Source organism: Xenia sp. Carnegie-2017, unplaced genomic scaffold (genome assembly GCF_021976095.1).
Source record: "Xenia sp. Carnegie-2017 unplaced genomic scaffold, XeniaSp_v1 HiC_scaffold_1, whole genome shotgun sequence".
Lineage (NCBI taxonomy): Eukaryota > Metazoa > Cnidaria > Anthozoa > Malacalcyonacea > Xeniidae > Xenia > Xenia sp. Carnegie-2017.
Window position 1 is genome coordinate 207,458 of NW_025813402.1, and position 18,471 is coordinate 225,928.

An 18,471-nucleotide genomic window follows, 5' to 3' on the forward strand; every position below is an offset into this window, starting at 1 on the left:
GTGTCATCCGACTTTGTCGATGATTTTCTATCATTTATTTTTTGTGCCACCTCCAGATTTTGATATATTATAGACAATAAGAATATCTACAATATGGCCAAGTTTTAAAAAATTTCTACCGTGTAGTTTTTTATTTTATAAGGCTTTGTTTGTTAAAGAACCGGAATTTTAACTTAAATATATAAGATTATATTACGCATTCGTGTCATCCGACTTTATCGATGATTTTCTATCATTTATTTTTGTGCCACCTCCAGATTTTGATATATTTTAGACAATATAATTATTCTATTCTGGCCAAGTTTAAAAAATTCTACCGTGTAGTTTTTTATTTATAGGCCTTTGTTTGAAAAATTACATGGATATAGGAAGTTAATTATATAAGATTATATTACGCGCATTCGTGTCATCCGACTTTGTCGATGATTTTCTATCATTTATTTTTGTGCCACCTCCAGATTTTGATATATTTTAGACAATATAATTATCTATATTTTGGCCAAGTTTAAAAATTCTACCGTGTAGTTTTTATTTATAAGGCTTTGTTTGTTTTACAACCGGAATTTAAACGTAATTATATAAGACCATATTACATGTATTCGTGTCATCCGACTTTGTCGATGATTTTCTATCATTTATTTTTTGTGCCACCTCCAGATTTTGATATGTTATAGACAATAAAATATCTACAATATGGCCAAGTTTAAAAATTCTACCGTGTAGTTTTTATTTATAGGCTTTGTTTGCAGTACCTGGACATAGGAAGTTAATTATTAAATATTATATTACGCGTATTCGTGTCATCCGACTTTGTCGATGATTTTCTACAATTTATTTTTGTGCACCTCCAGATTTTGATATGTCATAGACAATAAAATATCTACAATATGGCCAAGTTTAAAAATTCTACCGTGTAGTTTTTATTTATAGGTCTTTTGTTTGTTAAAGAACCGGAATTTTAACTTATTTATGCAATATTATATTACGCGCATTTGAGTCATCCAACTTTGCTGATGTTTCTTCTTATATTTTTTGTGCACTTTCCAAATTTTGATATATTTTAGACAATATAAAATTCTATAATATACTTGAGTTTAAAAATTCTACCGTGTAGTTTTTAGCTATAGAGCTGTTTGTCGAATGTGAGCCAACTTCATTGGTTTATTCTAAAGGAATACTATTCCTTTATATTTTTTGTGCACCTCCAGATTTTGATATGTTATAGACAATAAAAATATCTACAATATGGCAAGTTTAAAAAATTCTACCGTGTAGTTTTTATTTACAGGCCTTTGTTTGGTAAAGATACCTTGATATGGAAGTTAATTATATAATATTATATTACGTATTCGTGTCATCCGACTTTGCCGATGATTTTCTACAACTTATTTTTGTGCACTCCAGATTTTGATATGTTATAGACAATAAAATATCTACAATATGGCCAAGTTTAAAAAAATTCTACCATGTAGTTTTTTATTTATAGGCCTTTGTTTGCAAAGTTACCTGGACATAGGAAGTTAATTATTAAATATTATATTACGCGTATTCGTGTCATCCGACTTTGCCGATGATTTTCTACAACTTATTTTTTTGTGCACTCTCCAGATTTTGGATATGTCATAGACAATTAAAATATCTACAATATGGCCAAGTTTAAAAAAATTCTACCGTGTAGTTTTTTATTTATAGGTCTTTGTTTGTTAAAGAACCGGAATTCTTAACTTATTTATGCAATATTATATTACGCGCATTTGAGTCATCCAACTTTGCCGATGTTTTTCTATCATTTATATTTTTGTGCACTTTCCAAATTTTGATATATTTTAGACAATATAAAATTCTATAATATATTTGAGTTTAAAAAAATTCTACCTTGTAGTTTTTTAGCTATAGAGCTGTTTGTCGAATGTGGTGCCAACTTCACGGTTTATTCTAAAGGAATACTATTCCTTTATATTTTGTGCACTCCAGATTTTGGATATGTTATAGACAATAAAAATATCTACAATATGGCCAAGTTTAAAAATTCTACCGTGTAGTTTTTATTTACAGGCCTTTGTTTGCAAAGATACCTTGATATAGGAAGTTAATTATATAATATTATATTACGCGTATTCGTGTCATCCGACTTTGCTGATGATTTTCTACAACTTATTTTTGTGCACTCCAGATTTTGGATATGTTATAGACAAAAATATTCACAATATGGCCAAGTTTAAAAAATTCTACCGTGTAGTTTTTATTTATAGGCCTTTTGTTTGCAAAGTTACCTGGACATAGGAAGTTAATTATTAAATATTATATTATTATGTATTCGTGTCATCCGACTTTGCTGATGACTTTCTACAACTTATTTTTGTGCCACCTCCAGATTTTGATATATTTTAGACAATATAATTATCTATATTCTGGCCAAGTTTAAAAAATTCTACCGTGTAGTTTTATTTATAGGCTTTTGTTTGTTTTAGAACCGGAATTTAAACGTTATTATATAAGATCATATTACATGCATTCGTGTCATCCGACTTTGTCGATGATTTTCATCATTTATTTTTTGTGCCACCTCCAGATTTTGATATGTTTTAGACAAAGAATATCTACAATATGGCCAAGTTTAAAAAAATTCTACCGTGTAGTTTTTTAGCTATAGAGCTGTTTGTCGAATGTGGTGCCAACTTCACGGTTAATACCAGAGTACATTCTCAAGGAATATTATTCCTTTTATTTTTTTGTGCCACCTCCAGATTTTGGATATGTCATAGACAATAAGAATATCTACAATATGGCCAAGTTTAAAAAATTTCTACCGTGTAGTCTTTTATTTACAAAGCTTTGTTTGTTAAAGAACTGGAATTCTTAACTTAAATATATAAGATTATATTACGCGCATTCGTGTCATCCGACTTTATCGATGATTTTCTATCATTTATTTTTTTGTGCCACCTCCAGATTTTGGATATATTATAGACAATAAGAATATCTACAATATGGCCAAGTTTAAAAAATTTCTACCGTGTAGTTTTTTATTTATAAGGCTTTGTTTGTTAAAGAACCGGAATTTTAACTTAAATATATAAGATTATATTACGCGCATTCGTGTCATCCGACTTTATCGATGATTTTCTATCATTTATTTTTGTGCACTCCAGATTTTGATATGTTATAGACAATAAAATATCTACAATATGGCCAAGTTTAAAAAATTCTACCGTGTAGTTTTTATTTATAGGCCTTTGTTTGCAAAGTTACCTGGACATAGGAAGTTAATTATTAAATATTATATTACGCGTATTCGTGTCATCCGACTTTGCTCGATGATTTTCTACAACTTATTTTTGTGCACTCCAGATTTTGGATATGTATAGACAATAAAATATCTACAATATGGCCAAGTTTAAAAAAATTCTACCGTGTAGTTTTTTATTTATAGGTCTTTGTTTGTTAAAGAACCGGAATTCTTAACTTATTTATCCAATATTATATTACGCGCATTTGAGTCATCCAACTTTGCCGATGTTTTTCTATCATTTATATTTTTGTGCACTTTCCAAATTTTGGATATATTTTAGACAATATAAAATTCTATAATATACTTGAGTTTAAAAAAATTCTACCGTGTAGTTTTTTAGCTATAGAGCTGTTTGTCGAATGTGGTGCCAACTTCACGGTTTATTCTAAAGGAATACTATTCCTTTTATATTTTTGTGCACTCTCCAGATTTTGGATATGTTATAGACAATAAAAATATCTACAATATGGCCAAGTTTAAAAAAATTCTACCGTGTAGTTTTTTATTTACAGGCCTTTGTTTGCAAAGATACCTTGATATAGGAAGTTAATTATATAATATTATATTACGCGTATTCGTGTCATCCGACTTTGCCGATGATTTTCTACAACTTATTTTTGTGCACTCCAGATTTTGGATATGTTATAGACAATAAAATATCTACAATATGGCCAAGTTTAAAAAATTCTACCGTGTAGTTTTTATTTATAGGCCTTTGTTTGCAAAGTTACCTGGACATGAAGTTAATTATTAAATATTATTGCGTATTCGTGTCATCCGACTTTGCTGATGATTTTCTACAACTTATTTTTTGTGCCACCCAGATTTTGATATATTTTAGATAATATAATTATCTCTATTCTGGCTAAGTTTAAAAATTCTACCGTGTAGTTTTTATTTATAGGCCTTTGTTTGAAAATTACATGGATATAGGAAGTTAATTATATAAGATTATATTACGCGCATTCGTGTCATCCGACTTTGTCGATGATTTTCTATCATTTATTTTTTGTGCCACCTCCAGATTTTGATATGTTATAGACAATAAGAATATCTACAATATGGCCAAGTTTAAAAAATTCTACCGTGTAGTTTTTAGCTATAGAGCTGTTTGTCGAATGTGGTGCCAACTTCAAGGTTAATACCAGAGTACATTCTCAAGGAATATTATTCTTTTATTTTGTGCCACCTCCAGATTTTGATATGTCATAGACAATAAGAATATCTACATATGGCCAAGTTTAAAAAATTCTACCGTGTAGTTTTCTATTTATAAGGCTTTGTTTGTTAAAGAACCGGAATTCTTAACTTAAATATATAAGATTATATTACGCGCATTCGTGTCATCCGACTTTGTCGATGATTTTTATCATTTGTTTTTGTGCCACCTCCAGATTTTGATATATTTTAGACAATATAATTATCTATATTCTGGCCAAGTTTAAAAATTCTACCGTGTAGTTTTCTATTTATAAGGCTTTGTTTGTTAAAGAACCGGAATTTTAACTTAAATATATAAGATTATATTACGCGCATTCGTGTCATCCGACTTTGTCGATGATTTTCTATCATTTATTTTTTGTGCCACCTCCAGATTTTGATATATTTTAGACAATATAATTATCTCTATTCTGGCCAAGTTTAAAAAATTCTACCGTGTAGTTTTTATTTATAGGCCTTTGTTTGAAAAATTACATGGATATAGGAAGTTAATTATATAAGATTATATTACGCGCATTCGTGTCATCCGACTTTGTCGATGATTTTCTATCATTTATTTTTGTGCCACCTCCAGATTTTGGATATATTTTAGACAATATAATTATCTATATTCTGGCCAAGTTTAAAAATTCTACCGTGTAGTTTTTAAATTATAGGCTATTTAAGAGAAATGGAAAGTACACTGTAATATAAATCTTAGTGTTTTCTTCAATTTCTTGACTTTTATACATTTTTGTGATGTTTAAGGACTGTAAAATAGTAATAAACAGTTAAGAATTATTTTTTACTGTTGTATTTGATGGAAAACGTGTTTTAAAGACGATTTTTTGATTTATCATTTTGAATGATAAATTTTAGTTGAATGTGGTGATGAATGTTGTGATGAATGTTGTGTTGAATGTGGTGCCCAATGTGGTGCCAATTTCACGGTAGTAGCATAATTATCAGTCAGCCAAGCTTTTTTGAAACCTATATGAATCAACATTAACATCATCTGATGTCGTACATAAACTGTTCTTAACCAATAGAGCTATACCTCATATTCATCATGTCATTTTAACTTTTAAATATGTTTATGTCAAGATTTCAATTGTAAAATGATTATTATATATACTACTGAACATTGTGTACAACAAGACAACTGTCAATAAATGAGTTGTCAAGGAAAACAAACCTTAAGAACCAAGAATAACATGAAGCTTTGTTTTACACCACTGTATATGACAAATCATTCTCATTGAAATGCATCAAATTGCAATATTGCTACATAAACACAATGAGGATGGACATTTTGATGTTCACGAAAACAAGATTTAATTATTTATAGATGTTCCAAATGTGCACAGCAATGTAATTATATCTTACAATAGCTGTGCCAGGCCTAAATAGCATACAATGATAAAAAATCTTTTCAAAATTTCACTGTTTGATTGTAAACTGTTTTCTTCTTTAAGATAAATCCCATTTCACCACCAACCTATGTTGTCACGTGACAACAATGAATCAAGAAGAAGGTTTGAAAGCTTTGAAAACATCTATCAAAGCCATTGAAGAAGTCATTATGAACAAGAAAGGAACATTTGTTTTACAACAAGCTGTAAGTGTTTGGTTTATATTTATATAAAAAGTATATTGTATCACTAAAATGACATCCCCATGGTGCCTCTACTATCCTCATATCATCCTGTTACCATTTCCCTAAGTACCCCATGCTGTATTAAGACGGACATATTCAATCATTAGTTGTTTATTTGAAAATTACAATGACACCATCCCAATGCATTAAAATCAATAATATTAGGACCCTGTGACATTGGCAATAATTTATGTTAACTGTCCACAAAAATTAGTTTTTCCTAAAGCTAATTATGCATTGTGATATCATAAGGATGTTTTTATGGCGCGCCAAGATGGACAATATTACCAAAATCGAAAATATTTATAACGAAACACATTATCGTATGTCGAAAATAATATACTGGCAACTTTTTCAATATTTGTAAAACGAAACGCAAAAATATAAAAGAAAACAAAAATTCGTTTACCATAATTTATATATACACAACAAAATTTATTTTTCAAGTTATGAAAATTATTTTTATAAAACGAAACTCATTTATATAAAACGAAATTGACATTCATAAAACGACATTTTCTTCGAACAAACGACATTTTTTACCGCTTTTTTGCGGCCATTATTTTGTAGCCTGCAAAGAGCCATCCACTACAAAATTTTGATTATGTCTTCGCGAAGGAACTTACATAACTTGACAAACCTTGTTGCAGCAATCACTCAGCTCTCTGAAAGTGATTGCTCCAACAATTGTGAAAGAACTTTTGAAGGAGATAACGATGCTAACGTTAGCAATATTGAAAGTACGATACGCACTCTTTTCCTTCTGCAAATGGTCGTTCATCCACAACCACAACAGTCGGAGGAGCAGCGACTACAGCAGCTAATACTTCAATGCACCACACGTCTCCATTGTTCAACCTAAGTGTAAATAATGGAGGAGGAAAAAAGTCAAAACGCCGTTTTTCTTTGATGTCAGTGGGAGGGCGAGGTAAAAAATGTCGCTTGTTCGAAGAAAATGTCGTTTTATGAATGTCAATTTCGTTTTATATAAATGAGTTTCGTTTTATGAAAATAATTTTCATAACTTGAAAAATAAATTTCGTTGTGTATATATAAATTATACAAACACAACAACAAACAACATTTATATACCGGCCAGTATTAATCCCCGCCAGGGGGGTTGACCGGTCCATGAATTTTTCCACGCCACACATCTCTATCTCTCGCCATATCTCTCGTTATACCCATCGCCTTCATATCACTGTTCACAACATCCATCCATCTCTTTCTCGGTCTACCTCGTTTGCGGACTCCATCAACATTCATATGCAACGTTCTACGAATTTCAGCACTTTCTTCCCTCCTTTCCACATGCCCAAACCACCTCAAACGCTGGCGTCTTACCCAATTCTCGATACACTCAACACCAACTCTTTCTCTAATCTCTTCACTTCGAATCCTATCCATCAACGTTACACCACACACATCATGCTAAGCATTCCCCTTTCCGTCGACGCCAATCTTCTCAGGTCCTCTGCTTTCGGCGCCCAACACTCTGCTCCATATCCCAAAACACTTCTAACACATGCCTTATACAATTCTCCCTTCTGCTTCAACGAAGTCGACTTTCCGCACAACATTCCCGACAACTCTCTAAAACTCCACCACGCTGCTTGAACTCTGTTCCTCACCGCTTGCTCGCACCCTCCACCATCATTTAACACATCGCCCAGATATTTAAACTCCGATACACCTTCCAAACTCACGTCACCCAGTTCAAACCGTTCAATTGCGACTCGCCCACCACTTCGACACGTCCCGCACTCAAAATCAGTTACTCTTGTCAATGCACCACGGACACCTGAACATCTTCCATGAACCCACTTACCGCATTTCCCACATTATCGAATTCACTCCAACTCTTTTCCACACACACCACATGGCCATTTATCACTGTCCTTCACCTCCACCTGCCTCGAGCATCTCATGCCCTTCGTCTTTGCCTCATTCACTTTCAGTCCCTTGACTTCTATTGCCGTTTTCCATTCTCGGTACCATTCCAGAACTTTCTGCTTCGACTCCGCCACCAAGACAATGTCATCTGCATACAACAAACACCAGCATCCTTCTTTTCTTCTCACTTCCTCTGTCAGTACATCCATCACACAAGCAAACAGTAACGGCGACAAGACTGAACCTTGATGAACACCAACTTTTACCTCAAAAACACCAGATCTAGCACCTTCCTCCGTAACCACCGCCTCTACACCTTCATAAGTCTCCATAACTGCCCGAACCATATTCTCTGTCACACCTTTCTTACGCAGCGCGTAAGAAAGGTGTATATATAAATTATGGTAAACGAATTTTTGTTTTCTTTTATATTTTTGCGTTTCGTTTTACAAATATTGAAAGAGTTGCCAGTATATTATTTTCGACATACGATAATGTGTTTCGTTAAAAAAATTTTCGATTTTGGTAATATTGTCCATCTTGGCGCGCCATATGTCGGCAGTGTCGATGATTTTGAAGCTAGAGGGGGAATAGTTGGTTTTACATGAGTGAGATATAAGAAGGTGTTGGTAGATATGAGATTTAAAAACTTGATGTTCAAGTTTTTAAATTCAATACAATTAAATTCAATTCAGTCAGCCAAGCTTTTTTGAAACCATTATGAATCAAAATTAACATCATTTGACGTCGTACATGAACTGTTCTTAACCAATAGAGCTATACCTCATATTCATCATGTCATTTTAACTTTTAAATATGTTTATGTCAAGATTTCAATTGTAGAATGATTATTATATATACTACTGAACATTGTATACAACAAGACAACTGTCAATAAATGAGTTGTCAAGGAAAATGAACCTTAAGAACCAAGAAAAGCATGAAGCTTTGTTTTACACCACTGTATATGACAGATCATTCTCATTGAAATGCATCAAATTGCAATATTGCTACATAAACACAATGAAGATGAACATTTTGATGTCCATGAAAACAAAATTTAATTATTTATAAATGTTCCAAATGTGCACAGCAATGTAATTATATTTTACAATACCTGCACCAGGCCTAAATAACATACAATGATGAATAATCCTTGAAAATTTCACTGTTTGATTGTAAACTGTTTTCTTTAAGATAAATCCCATTTCACCACCAACTTATGTTGTCACGTCAACAACAATGAATCGAGAAGAAGGTTTGAAAGCTTTGGAAACATCTATCAAAGCCATTGAAGAAGTCATTATGAACACGAAAGGAACAAATGTTTTACAACAAGCTGTAAGTATTTGGTTTATATTTCTATGAAAAGTATTTTGTATCACTAAAATGACATCCCCCTGATACCTCTACTGTCCTCATATCATCCTGTTACCATTTCCCTAAGTACCCCATGCTGTATTAAGACGGACATATTCAATCATTAGTCGTTTATTTGAAAATTACAATGACACCATCCCAATGCATTGAAATCAATAATATTAGGACCCTGTGACATTGGCAATAATTTATATTAACTGTCCACAAAAATTAATTTTTCCTAAAGCTACTTATGCATTGTGATATCATAAAGATGTTTTTTGCATATTGAAGAAAAGTTATGTGTCTCCAAAACAAAATAAAATAACAAAGCACATGTTCACACCATTTACACAATGACTGTCTCATTTTTGCTTTCTCTGACTGTGTAACTATTATCAGAAGGACATCACTTGAGTCCATTTGACATTTTACACACCTGTATGATGTATCAAAGATTTGAAATCATACAACTGACGTATGTTTAATGAGCTGCTGTTTTTTGCAGCTTCAGAGAAAAAAATAAAACAAGCAGAGTTTGTCATGTTCTTATTCGAGTAGTACTTTATGTTTAACTTAGGAGCTAAATATGTTTCATACAAAATGTTTTATGGTTTTTGATTGGTTATATGAAATGCTCTTTAATATGTATTACATATAATTGGACAACTGTTTTTCTATTGTGTCTGTTGACATAAAATTATCAGTTTTAACAGAAATAGGCCTTCATAGAGATCAGAAATGTAAAAATCTTAAAATTATTTAAACTTATTCAGGAAAGAGGTCATTATTATATTTTATTGTCCAACTAACATTTTTATTTGACTTGATGGGGTACTCTAGGAATCACGGCAAATCTTTGGCTCGTGGTCGATGGTAATTATCGGAATTAGCGGGAAAACTACGTCAGAGGTCTGGTACCGACACAGAGACGCGATTCTAGTCATTTCTTTCTGGATAGAACGCCGTCCATCGAAGCTCCTCAGTTCGTAGATATATAAAAATTGCCAAATACCAGCAGTTATCCTTCTGCAAAAGTAAGTAAACATTCTTAGTTAACGTTAGAATGGAGTTTTGTAAATTTTGATGAATTCAGACAACAATATTCGTCGTCATTTCCATAGTGAAAGCGAAACAAATGAAAAATGTATTTGTAATTGCAACTATGTTCAACGCATTTGGGTATAATTTTGACAGTTTTTATCGTACAAAGAAAATTGTACTAGGCTGTCGTCAATAGCTTCAAATATCTAATTTTTTGAACGGTTTTATGCGCCGTATCCTGGTATCAAAACGTTGACGACCTAACATCTATGTACTTATTATGAACGTGAAAATAATTCAACCAGTTATAACCAGGAGGCGTCAATTTCCTGAACACTTTAAACATCAAAACATGTTTTATAATATTTAAGTCACGCTTAAGTGACAATTGTGTGGTAAATTTTGAAGTATGTATTGGCTCTTTTGCCTTGATTGTAACAAATCTAATGCGCACAAAGGCATATAGAGTTCCCGCGAGTGCAAATAATTTAGTGTAAAATTATCTTGTTGAAACTTTCAAAGTCATTATTATGGATCAAAAATTACTTTGTAGCTTGTTTTTTAATACATTCTGAATTTTTTGAAAATAATTAATTCTTTCTTTGGTATTTGATTATAAATGATGTAGCCACATAGCACAAGTGTTCATCACTTCCTCTTAGCTGTGGTGCATTGGAGCATGTTACATTTGATTTAACTTTTCCTTTTGATATTTTGAAGTTTTTTGCAATAGTTGAAATGCTTATCGTAAGTCACGATCAAATTTACTTATTCGTTGGATGAAAAACTATCCAACAAAAATTTCAAATACATGAGGCAAAGTTACGCAAAATAACCTTTCCCACAACGGAAATTTCATGTTTGTACCAAAATATACACAACACTAAAGATATATACTTTTCCGCTAGGTTCAATGTCGTGAAACCTTCGTATTGCGATTTCTTCATAAGCTTTGAAGGAATTTTAATGCAAATAAATAAACGTTTACCTATGTAGCCATTGTGAACGTATCGACTTCTCGCTTTAAATATTTGAAAGGTTTCTAATTAATGTTATTCATTTTTTCTATGTTATTTTTGTAAGAGTTTCTATCATGTTCTTTAGTATGGCTCCTTGTTTATCAAAATCAATAATGAGAGACGTCTACTGCACTATGCTCCAAAAAAGACCTGAGCGAAGTTCTTTCGCTAAAACTGATATGTACGATATTGTGAGCTTTCTTTACATGTCGAATGAGTTGGTTGAAAAGAGATCATGAAGGAATATGCAATGTACGTTTTCTTTCTAGGTGAGATTTGGGTGAGAGCTTTAAGACTTTTGGTTCTTCCTTTGATTGTATCCAGCTTGCTTTTGGCAGTCGCTGAATTGGAGTCAAAACAGAGCGGAAAATTGGGAAGAAGAACATTGCTGTATTATCTTATGACTACAATGTTTGGGGAGTAATTTGTTTATTTGCATTTAACCTGGAAATGTTAACGTGAAAGAACCAGAACCGAAGGAAGAAAAAGTTGAACCAATACCTTCTGTGCTTGATCTTATAAGGTTTGTGCAAAATATTGATAAATTTACTGAGTTTGCGCCCTGCTTTTGCTTTTACTGCGAAAATTTTCAAATACGTAGAAGTCATATTTCTATCAGTTAACGACAATGCTTTTAATTTTTTTTGAAGGCAACTTTATTTATTTTAACGTAAATGCTACGTTCGCAAAACAGTGCAAGTGTACGAGATTTTCGAGCGCATACGGAAGTCGCGTTATCGCAATACTCACTAGATTCTTAATCTTCTATTTGTGACGAACTTGCCTTAAGTACTAGAGGTGGCTATGACTTTTTATACATTATTATATTCATATTTGACACTTTTTTTACTATGCCATACGAACCACAACTACCAAAGTGATAAACGCCACAAGATCATAATGCTATGTTATAGAATACCCGTCCACTCACTATCTACTTATATAATATGCCTTGTTCTTTATACTTTGTTCTTTATTTTGACCATTAAATGACACTGATTTTAGTCATATTTGATTTAGTTTTTTAACATTTATATTTGTAATATATAATGATCATAATAAAATACGTTTTACACATTAAATGACACTTAATGATACTTGATAAATAATAATTGAGAACTAAACATTATTTTAGTTTAGTGATAAACACCACAAGATCGTAATGCTATGTTATATAATACCCGTCCACTCACTATCTACTTATATAATATGCCTTGTTCTTTATACTTTGTTCTTTATTTTGACCATTAAATGACACTAAATGATACTTGATAAATAATAATTGAGAACTAAACGATATTTTAGTTTAGTGATCAACGCCACAAGATCATAATGGTCAATAGTGACGAAAACATGGTCAATTTTTGCAACAGTTGTGTTAATAGGTAATCGCGCCGCGTTGATGAAATCTTGGTTTCATTGCGTTTACAATTCGGTGAATTTTTTCTTTTGCAGGCAAAACGACTGTCGTTTCGACGTGCATTCTATATGGCATAAAATGGAGTCGATTGAATGTGCGGAAAATCGTTTAATATTGAAGTACCTGAACTTGGAGGTCCAACTCTGACTGAATCTTCATGTTGGCCTACATACAATACTCTAGATGACGTCATCTTTTATTCTTTTTATCGTTTAAAATAAGACACGGGTACGAGAAGTTGGTAGGTGGCCCAGAATGTACAGTGGAGCCACTTCATTGAATTTCAGATTCAATTTTTTTCTTGCCACGCATACCTTATTATGCATATAATTACCGTAGTGGCAATCATGTTTTTTGACCAATAGGATTGATGAAAATGCTTAGGACCAAACGATTAAAGATAATACATCACGCATTATACATGTACACACTCATCGCCTTCCCAGGGAAATGTGTTAAACTGGAGACTTGACTAGTTGACTTGATTCTTGTATATTTCTTTACGTGGCTAACTTGGCTTTAAAAGAAAAGGTAGATATGACTTATCTATTTTATTTTACACTAGGTAATAAAATATTTTGCTATACTTACGATCCGAACCATCCATTTCAACAACGCGTCGTCAAATGATAGTATGAAACAAGTTTCATTCATTTCGGCATTTTTCCTGCTGGATCGTGTTTTCCGATCATTTTAAACTAATTTTGTCTGTTTTTTTTTGCTTTTGGAAATTAAAAGTTAATCGATAATGTTTAAAATTTGATTTTTATCTTACAGACAACCTAAGCATTTCCAAATAGTATCTGTAAGGATTATGCAAATTTTTTGTGTTCACTCATCGTTCATTATCATTTTCAGTGTGAACGTCAGACTGACCACATAGAAATGTAGATAAAATTGCAGATCTTAAACAATTATTTTATTTCACCCAGTATAATAATTATAAATTAAAATTGTGAATATTTTAAGGCTTGCATGGAAAAGTTCCGTGAATAAAGACTTTTATCTTCATTTTATACCAGCCTAGACATGGGTTGCAAGCTTTGCAAGAAATTCTACAACAACAGAAGTTTGGAACATGGAGAGCGTGACGTAAGCAATGGTGAACAAAATGTTCAAGATCGTATTGGAGAAGAGACGGCAGAAATAGAAAATTGTAGAAGACGTCGTTCCATACAAGAGACTCTGGTTGAAGAATTTGATTTTTTACCTCATGTCTTGGATTTGATAAGAGAACATGGATATACGATGGAAGCGCTGGATGATTTTGTGTTGAATGTTCAGTCAACACAAGAAGAAATGTAAATATGAATGTATTAGTTGCCAACTTTCAGGTCCGTTTTTAAAACGTTGCATTTTGCATGAGCCGGATGTATTTCAAACAAAAGATAGCAAGGAATTTATCTAAATTTTTTGTCTTGAATGCATTAGACGCATGTAAAATGTGCCGTGTGAAACGGGCCTTAGTATAGAAATAAATATTTACTTTATTATCGTATAAACAACCAATTACTACTGATAAATTAGTGTAAAATGCAAACCATTTGAAAACGCATTCTGTTTCAAAAACGGAAGCTTTCAAGGACCTGTAATGTTTGTCCACATCTTATGTAACTAATTGACAATTAACTAATGTTGCATTATTAATAACCTTCTCCATAATAGACCTTTTCAAGGTTATCGTAGCCATATTGCAGGGGGTGCAAAACATTGGGCCGAGCGCGGTCACGCATGGCGTCCATATAAATTACTAATAACTGCGCAAAAATTACCCTTATACATATTGGCCATTTCTTTCGAAAATATTTATCAAACTCATCCATTTTAGTAGTCAAATTATTATTTGCGATTTTTTATACACGTGAGTCCAATTTTGTGATAATTAAAAAGCGGAAAGTTAAAGAAAACATTTGTTTTTTTTGAACAACTTGACCGTCGTTTGAGCGATGTTCTTCAGTTCGCAAATGTGCGGATCTCATAAGCCAAGTCAAACGAACTAAACCCTAAACTAGCCGAGTAGCCATGAGCAGTCATAGCCGAAATGGTAAAAAATGCGCGTTGTGCAGTTGGATATTGCGATAATGATAAACGCTATCCCTATTATTAAGTTAAGAGGTCTCACGTAAAAAATTCAGTTTTTCATTAGTGGCCCAAAGATCAAGCACTTGCTGAAATTTGGCGAAAACAAATTGCAAACAGCAGAGCCGATGACTTTAACCCAAAGCCTGGTGCACAAGGTACTTTAGTTTGCTCAAATTATTTTCCCTTGGTAAGAAGAACCCCAAATAACCGCGGAACGGATTATCCTTCGGTTTTTATTACGCTATCAGAGTACGAGCAATCGAGGACTCCGCTTAAACGTAAAGGAGGACAAACATGGACGACATCAAAGCGTCCTCATCAATCCTATGACACCGAGTATTCTGATTCAAGTTTTGATGGAAATCCAGCAAAATCTGAGGCATCTTTACTCCCTGTCCCTTAGGAATTTGAACAGTTGACGAGAGTTTAAGGTTTCACACCGGCCTGCCATCGACTAACAGTTTTAAGTGTGTATTTGAATACTTGGCTGTTTCTTCTTCTGGCTGTTAAGTCGCCATACATAATAATAAAAATAGCAATGTCACTTTACAAATAATTGGAAATACTAATAAGAGTTTGCCGTAGAATAGTTCCTCGTGATACTTGCTGACTTTGCTGTAGACATGTGCGTGTGATGCGGACTCAAGAACATCGCTCAAACGACGGTCAAGTTGTTCAAGAAAACAAATGTTTTCTTTAACTTTCCGCTTTTTAATTACCACAAAGTTGGACTCACGTGTATAAAAAATCGCAAATAATAATTCAACTATTAAAATGGACGAGTTTGAGAAATATTTTTGAAAGAAATGGCCAATATGTATAAGGGTAATTTTTGCGCATTTATTAGTAATTTATATGGACGCCATGCGTGACCGCGCGCTCGGCCCAATGTTTTTGCACCCCCTGCAATATGGCTGCGATAACCTTGAAAAGGTCTATTTCGTAAGAGCACAATGGTTATAAAGACATTTAAAATAAACGACAAATTTCTTTATAGCAAACATGTTTCGGCATGCTTTATGCCATCTTCAGTGCGAAATGAATAAATATAGGAAGTTTACATGATAATATGTTGTAGTGATTAAATGAAGATATGATCTTCGCACTTTGCTGGACAATTTAAGCAATTGTCTCATAAACCTGAAAAATTCAGGTGACTCAACGGGATTCGAACCCATGACTTCTTACAAGTTGTAGTGATAAAGCGGAAATATCGACTAGTTATGAATAATTATTTACAGTTGAATGAGGTGTAATAAAATGTTTGTGTTAGGTTTTATTACAAAAAAAATTACAAAGAAAATGAAAAATATATGATAAGGTAGGAGTAGCTATTTACAGGTCAAAGATAGTGTTAAGATGTTGTATTTGTTTGTTGAGGTTAGGTTTACGCTTCTTGATATAAAGGGCTTCTTTGAGTTTAAGGGCGTAAGGAGTGTGAGCGGTGTCTAAGATACGGAAGCAGGATTGTGTATAATTGTTTTTGCAGTGTAGTGACGAGAGTAAGTGTCTGAATATGTGTGAGTTTTTGTCCGTAGTTGTGTGTTCTTTAATCCGTGTGGAAAGGTGGCGGGTGGTCATTTTAAAATCAAAAATCACTTTAGCTTCAAAGATCCTATTCCCACTCTTTTAAAATCCAACGTGGTTTATGAATTTTCTTGTGCTGGATGTAATTCCAGTTACATTGGGGAGAGACAAACGAAGTTATTGTTAAAAACAACGAAACGACAGTTTTAAATATCACAATTTTTATTAATTTGGTTGATATTTAATATCTGACAAATGGAGCCGTAGCTGCTTCGCAAACGTCAGTGTTTTTCACAATAAAAAGGCTCGTTCTGTTGTTTATAGCTAAAACAAAATTTTGACGAAGCGACAACGACAACAAACTTCTTTGTGCCATTCCCTTACACGGTCAAACTTTGTACTCGTTGTCGTCGTACTCTTGCTAAAGCTCTCTACTAATTTGAATTGTACCAGTAATAATTATAACATTGCTAAAGCTATCATTGGCTAAAGCACTTTGTCTGACAAAATTGGACGAAATTACGCTTGTCGTTGTGGAAGGTTTCTTGCTAAAAGTTTGTTGCTTTTCGTTGTAGACTGTGTTTCTACGTTCATTAAATATGAAAATAAAGTTATTTATGTGCATTTGAAACAAGCAAATGTTGATGTTAAATGTGCAAACAATTATGTAATTTTGTGTTAAGATGGCTTTTGCTAATACGCAGTCGTCCTATTACATAGCACCATGACTTTCCTTCATAAACCTCACATATGCTCAGTACAACTAAAGTGTAATGTGCCAAATGGTACTTTCAAAACCATGGCAAAATTTATCAAAGTTTGAAACATCCCATTTAGAAGGCTGCTGTAAATACAAATCAATAGCAATCAGACAATACAAGAAAAATCACTATTTCCCCTGATTATAACTGAAGGTTGATTACTGTCATACAAAATGAAATAGTTTTATTTCACGAGTCTTTGAAATTGAACTATTACAAACATCGAGTTATTTCATGAAACATGAAGTCGAATTCAATGAAGCATGAATATTCCCAAGTATTAAATGATTCAGACAAATATTGTTGATAAAATTTAATAGAAAAGTATCCAGTATTTTGACACGACAAAAAAGTACGTTGCAGTGAGAAGCAACTACAACATATGCTTGACCGCCGTCTATGCAAGCATCTTTGCGAACTTTAACAAAGCCTATAGCACATTGAACATCAGCATTTGCTTCATTCTAATGCAACTAAATAACTTTATTTTCAGATTACATGGACGTAGATACGCTACCTTTAACAAAAAGCAACAAAATTTTAACTTGAAAGTTTACTTTGTCGTGATGTTGTTGACAAAACCTCCCGCATACGGCATAAGTAACCGGTAATTCTTCGTCAATGTATCGATCGACGTTGGGAGAAATTTGTGAGACACTGTGCAGTTATTTTCAATGAGCTTGCTCGTCAGCTTTTCGTTAGTGACTGATGACAGATTTTGCAATAATACTAAGTTTTACTAACCATCTCGTAAAATCCAAGTCGATACAATCTTTCAGTTTGTACTTCGACTTGACGCCGTTGGATGTTAAACAACGTCACCTTTTAGTTTAACGACGATATTACCGCTAAAATAAAGCAGTCTTTTCTAAAATTTTAGAGGCAGAATACTCCTGAGCGTCCGTACTTGATTTCTGAAAAGAAGTAGTGTCTTTAGTTGTCTCAACTGACTTTGAAAGGCGAAAAGAAACAGCAGAATATAGTTTTTGCATTGTTGTCCACAAATACAAAATTACGCTTACATGTCGTGCCACTTGAGACCACAAAACAATGAATTTGATTGCTTGTCACAGGCCAATAAGCTTCTTTTTTCGGTTTTCACGCCAGGTTTTTATTGGAGCGATTCTACACAATAAAACTGGTGTGAAGAATTAAATCCGATCATTCAGAAGCTGACTCTTCTTGCCCTTTGACATTTGACCTTTGTTACTATTTAT

The 18,471-nt window shown here is 32.9% G+C and overlaps 1 protein-coding gene across 1 annotated transcript in view; it reads left to right on the forward strand.

Annotated features, from left to right (window-relative positions):
- Window positions 1–14,375, forward strand: part of LOC124440855 (eukaryotic translation initiation factor 2 subunit 1-like) — a 72,902-nt gene extending 58,527 nt beyond the window's left edge. The window contains exon 7 of the transcript XR_006946795.1: window positions 13,912–14,375. The gene's annotated coding sequence lies outside the window, so the exon portion shown is untranslated. The remainder of the gene's footprint in view (window positions 1–13,911) is intronic.
- Window positions 14,376–18,471: the final 4,096 nt, after the last annotated feature.